The sequence below is a fragment of the Microcebus murinus genome, chromosome 21, assembly GCF_040939455.1.
Source record: "Microcebus murinus isolate Inina chromosome 21, M.murinus_Inina_mat1.0, whole genome shotgun sequence".
Lineage (NCBI taxonomy): Eukaryota > Metazoa > Chordata > Mammalia > Primates > Cheirogaleidae > Microcebus > Microcebus murinus.
The window spans coordinates 33,109,398-33,115,721 of NC_134124.1; the positions used below are offsets into that span (position 1 = coordinate 33,109,398).

At 34.5% G+C, this 6,324-nt stretch overlaps 1 pseudogene; it reads left to right on the forward strand.

The window, feature by feature from the left end:
- The first annotated feature begins 2,917 nt into the window (after positions 1–2,917).
- On the forward strand, positions 2,918–3,849 carry LOC142863106 (large ribosomal subunit protein eL15-like; annotated as a pseudogene).
- Positions 3,850–6,324: the final 2,475 nt, after the last annotated feature.

Consider the following 6,324-nt stretch of genomic DNA (forward strand, 5'->3'; position numbering starts at 1 on the left):
GCAGAAAGACTGTGGTAGGCTGAATAATGGACCCTAAATATGTTCAGATCCTAATCCCTGAAAGTTGTGAACATTACCTTACATGGCAAAGGAATTTTGCACGTGTGATTAAGTAAAGGATGTTGAAATGTGGAAATTATCCTAGATTACCCAGGTGGGTCCTAAATGTAACCACAAGTGGCTTTGTAAGAGGGAACCAGAGGGAAATTGATTACAGAAGACAGAGTATGAACTGTGAAGACAAGCAAGAGTTAGAGTGATATGAGGAAGAGACCATGAGCCAAAGACTGCAAGCAGATAAAGAAGTTTAATAGGTCAAAGAAATGGAATTTCCCTGAGATCTTCCCGAAAGTATGAACCCTGCCAATACTTTGACTTTTGTGCAGTGAAACTGATTTCAGACTTGTGGCCTTCAGAATTATATATATATATATATATATATATATATATATATATATATATAAATGTTTGCGCTATTTAAGATACAAAGTTGGTGGTAATTTGTTATGGCCACTGTAGGAAACTAATACAATACTTTTTCTCAAGTAAGTGAAGAGAACTATGCTTATAATGAATAGAAAGTTAGAATGTCACATAGAAAAAAGAGAAACTATACAAAAAAATTCTAGAAATGCTAGAACTGAAAAATAAAATATCTCAAAAATATCACTGGATAAGCAAAATAATTTGATGAAAATTACAGAGAAAGAGTCAATTTGAAGATAACTCAACAAAAAATTATCCAATCTTAAGCATGGGGTGGAGGGGAAAGACAAACACAGACTCAGACTCGTGGACTTGTGGAACAATATTAACATATTTAACGTATGTCTGACTGGAGTCTCAGATGCAGAAACAGAGAAAATGGGGCAAACCCTACATATTTGAAAAAATAATGGACAAATTTACCCCAATTTGGTAAAATACATTAATTTACAGATTTTAGAAGCTCAGAAAAATAAATGCAAATGAATTCTTACCTATGTGTATCATCAAACTTCTAAAAAAACAAAGATAAAAAAATTTGAAAATAGCCAGAGAAATTGACACATTTCAGATAAAATGACTAATGACTTCTTAGCACAAATTATGTAAGCCAGAAGATAGTTGAACAAAATCTTAGCAGTCTGAAAGAAAAGAAATATCTGTAATCGCAGAATTCTATACATAATGAAAATATTCTTTAAGAATTAATGTAATCCCATGTTCATGGATTAGAAGAATTAACATTATTAAATGCCTTACTTTCCAAAATATTTATAGATTCAATGCTATTATTTTCAGAATCCCAGGTGACTCCTTTATAGAAATTGACAAGTAGATACCAAAATTCATATAGTATTTAAGGGCCTTGAATAGCCAACACAATTCTGAAAAAAAGAGAACAAAGTAGAATAATTCACATTTCCTAATTGTAAAACTTATTATAAAGCAACAATAATCAACCCATGTGCTATTACCAAAAAGATAGACATAAGAACCAAAGGAATAGGATCGAGAGTTCAGAAATAAACCTAAATTCTAATGTAAACTGATTTTTGGCAAGGGTGCCAAGACCATTCAATGGGAGAAAATAATATTTTCAGCATATAGTTCTGGGACAACTAGATAGCCACATGCAAAAGAATAAGTTAGATCTTTACCTCACACCATATACAAAAATTAACTATAACTACAACAAAGACCTAAACATACAAGCTAGAAGTATAAAACTCTTAGATGAAAAAATGAGAGTAAACCATCATGATCTTGTATTTGGCAAAAGATTCTTAGATATGATACAAAAAGCATGATAAATAACAACAAAAAGATTGATAAATGAACAATACCAAAATTAAAAACTTGTGTGCTTCAAAGGATACCAAAAGGAAAGTGCAAAAAACAACCCAGAGAGTGGGAGGAAATATTCGCACATCATATATCTGATAAGGGACCTGCATCTAGATTTTATAAAGAACTCTTATAACTCAATAATAAGAAGACAAATGGCCCATTAAAAATGAGGAAAGGCTCTGAATAGAACATTTCTCTAAGGAATATAGACAAATGGTCTATAAGCATATGAAGATGCTTGATATGTTTAGTAATTAGGGAAATGCAAATCAAAATCACAATGAGATACCACTTCACACACACTAAGATGGCTAGATTCAAAAAGTCAGATAATAACAAGTGTTGGCAAAGATGTGGAGAAATCAGAATCCTCATATACTGCTGGTGGGAATGTGAAATGGTACAGTCACTTTGGAAAACAGTCTGGCAGTTCCTCAAATGATTAAACATAGAGTTGCCATATGAACTAGAAATTCCACTCCTAGAAATATACCCAAGAGAAATGAAAATATATGCCCATACAAAAACTTGTATCACAAATGTTTATAGCAGCATTATTATAATAATCAAATAGTGGAAACAACCTAAATATTGATTAATGGGCAAGTGGTCAAACAAACTGTGGTATATCCATACAATGGATTATTCAGTTATAAAAAGAAATGAAGTACTTATACATGCTTCAACTTGGATTTACATTGAAAACATTATGCTAAGTGCAAGAATCCAGTCGCAAAAGTCCACATATTATGTAATTCCGTTCACTGGAAAGCCCAGAATAGGGTGATTTAAAGAGACAAAAAGTAGATTAGTGGTTGCTTAGGATCAGGTAAGTGTAGGAGGAGATGGAGGTGATAACTAAATGGTATTAAGCTTATTTTATAGGTAATGAAAATGTTCTAAAATTGACTGTAGTGATGGCTGCATATATTTGTAAATATATTAAAAACCATTGAATTGTACACATTAAATAGACTGAATGGTATGTGAATTATGTCTCAAGAAAGCTGTTCTTTTAAAAAAGAATGAATGTAATGAAGACTTTTTTTTAGATAAAAGGAAAACTAAAAGAATTTATCCCTTCCTTTCCGTCTGGCGGCAGCCATCAGGTAAGCCAAGATGGGTGCATACAAGTATATCCAGGAGCTGTGGAGGAGGCAGCAGTCTGATGGAACGCGCTTTCTTCTGAGGGTCGCCGCTGGCAATACGGCAGCTCTCTGTGCTCCACAGGGCTCCCCGCCCCACCCGACCGGATAAAGCGCGCAGACTGGGATACAAGGCCAAGCAAGGTTATGTCATATATAGGATTCGTGTGCACCGTGGTGGCCGCAAACGCCCAGTTCCTAAGGGTGCAACTTAAGGCAAGCCTGTCCATCATGGTGTTAACCAGCTAAAGTTTGCTCGAAGCCTTCAGTCTGTTGCCGAGGAGCGAGCTGGACGCCACTGCAGGGCTCTAAGAGTCCTGAATTCTTACTGGGTTGGTGAAGATTCCACATACAAATTTTTTGAGGTTATCCTCATTGATCCATTCCATAAAGCTATCAGAAGAAATCCTGATACCCAGTGGATCACGAAACCGGTCCACAAGCACAGGGAGATGCTGGGCTGACGTCTGCAGGCCGCAAGAGCCGTGGCCTTGGAAAGGGCCATAAGTTCCACCACACTATTGGGTTCTCGCCGTGCAGCTTGGAGAAGGCGCAACACTCTCCAGCTCCACCGTTACCGCTAATAAGTAATGTTTGTAAAATTCATACCTAATAAACAATTTAGGATGGTCATGTCTGCTTAAAGGTGTTATTTGTCTGTTAAACTAGTCTGCAGATTGTTTCATGAATGCTTTGTCAAATATGAAGTTAAAAGTGCAATAATGTTTGAAGACTATAAGTGATGGTGTATCTTGTTTCTAATAAGATAAGCTTTTTTTGTCTTTGCTTTATCTTATTAGGGAGTTTTATGTCGGTGTTTAAAACATGCTGTGTGGTATAATAGGTGTAAAATAAATTCTTTAAAAGAGGAGTGCTACAACTACCCTGTAGATTTGTTTGGTGCATGTGGTGAAACCTATAGCTTTACTGGGATGATGGCAATGCTCTGCTGGCTTTTTAATTGGGTTTTGTTTAGAAATTTTTAGGGTAGGAGGAGGATATCCTAACCCTATGTCGTGGTCACGTAGAAAAATATGAACTCGTGTAGAGCCCACGTCTTCAGATTTAGTCCAGTGTTCCATTTGTTTCTGAAAGAAAAGTTTTAAATGCCACCATATTTGGAACTGGATATACTTGTTGCAAGAGGCTTATCTTACGAATGAAACCTCTGGGTTAACTTAAAAATTGCCTCAGTCTTCATTGTACCATTTTAAATTAACATAAGAGATAAAAGCTGCTCCTGATTCAATCCCATGGCTCCATGAAATCTGGAGTCCTGGATTCTATACATATAGACAGTAGTGATGTTACACTGTATTTTGAAACTGATGGAAATTGAATGTTAGGCAAATAAGAATCATTAACCTTATGTTTGTAAGCTGGCAAGCCAGTGGCCATTAGGTAAATACATTTCAAATGTGAGGTGAGAAAATTAAAGTCACCTTTATTCAAGATTTTTAAATACTTACCTGTAACACTAACTTGTGACCATTGTAAATCCTCTAGCCACATGAGGGGTAAAAGTATAGTTGGCTGCTTAAAAATATGTCATTCTCAGTCCATTCTTAACAAATCATCTTGGGTCAACCCAATCCATAAGGTTACAGGCAGGGAAGAGTCATACATAGTTGGTGTCAATGTAAATTCACGGTTTCCAATCTAACCTTACATATCTGCAGTTTGTTTCTGATCAAAATACCCTGAAAATCCTTAGCCTTTCACAAAGTTGGGCCATCAGTTAACTTTAAGGCCACCTTCACTTTAAGCATCCTGCCACATTTATGTTTCCTGTGTTCAGTGGACTAGGCTAATGTTTCCCAGGGTAAATTTGAGTGTGAAGGAAATACAGAAGAGGAGTTGCTCCATTTTTTCCAAATTCTGAGTTTTCTGACTTAAGAGTAATTTGATTTCAAAATTCAATTGATGGTTTTCCTGAACCAATTTTTCTCTAGGGGTTTCAAAAGGTTCAGTTAATCGATGTCCAGAAAATATTAATAGGCTCATAAAATTTGAGACCTAAGACCTAAATTTACTTTCTAAAAAAATTAATTTGGATTTTGTGTAGATGTTGTTTAATGAAAGGAATAAATGTCTATTAAGCTAAAAAAAAAAAAAAAAGAATTTATCACCAGCAGACCTGAGCTAAAGGAAGTTATTTAGGCTGAAGAGATATGACACTAGATAGAAACTTAAATCTTCAAAAAGGAATGAGAAACATCAAAAATGATTTTAAAAATTCTTAAATACGAAAGCCTAGTTTTTCTTTTTAATTTCTTTAAAATACATAAGACTATTTGAAGTAAAAATGCATAATTTTATAGAATTTGTAATATATGTAGATATAATATAAATGACCACTGTAGCATATGAGATGGGTTTAGGTGGGGTGGATTTATATGATTGCAAGACTTTTTCTACATATTTTGTGAAATGGTACAATTTTAACTCTAAATAAACTGTGAAAAGTTAAGGATATAATCTCTAGAGCAATCACAGAAAAATAATGCAAAGAAGTATGACTAAAAAGCTAATCAATAAACTGAAATGAAACTCTTAAAAATATTCAAATCTTTTAAAAGAGACTAAAGAATAGTTTCTTTTACAAAGGAAATCTACAAAACAACCCCCAAAATTTGAGGAAATAAACAGAAAAAAATGGGGCACTGCCAGAAAGGCAGGAATCCCCTCCCCCATCTCACAATGCATGTTCGGGGGGAACCAGCTGCTAAACTTACATTCATAGACAACCTGCTTCAAAAAAAGAAAAAAAGAAATAAAAAGAAAAAGAAATAAACAGAAAACAAACAAAGAGTAGCTTTAAATTCAGCCATATCAATAATTGTATTAATTGTTAATGGGCTAAACACTACAATTAAATGGCAGAGATTCTCAGAATGGATTTTAAAAAAGAACAACTAAACTATATACTATCTCTAAGAGATACACTTTAAAACACATAGAACACAGATAAGTTGATGATGCATATAGCTACTATAAGAGGGCAGAAGTGGCCAAATTAATACCAGGTGAAATAGAGCTCAAGATCAGGAGTACTACCAGAGCAAAAGAGGGACTTTTAAAATGATAAAATGGCCAATTTATTAAGTAGACATATATTCATAAACACAAGAGCTTTAATACATGAAGCAAAAATTGACAAAATGAAGGGAAGAAGCAGATAACACCACAATTTTGTGGGAGATTTTTAACATCCCTCTCTCATCAGTTGACAGAACAAACAGCCCAAAAACCCAGTAAAGACACAGAGGATCTGAACAACACTAGCAACTACCTTGACCTAATATTTATAGAACAGGATATCCAACAATGCAGAGTATGTATTCTT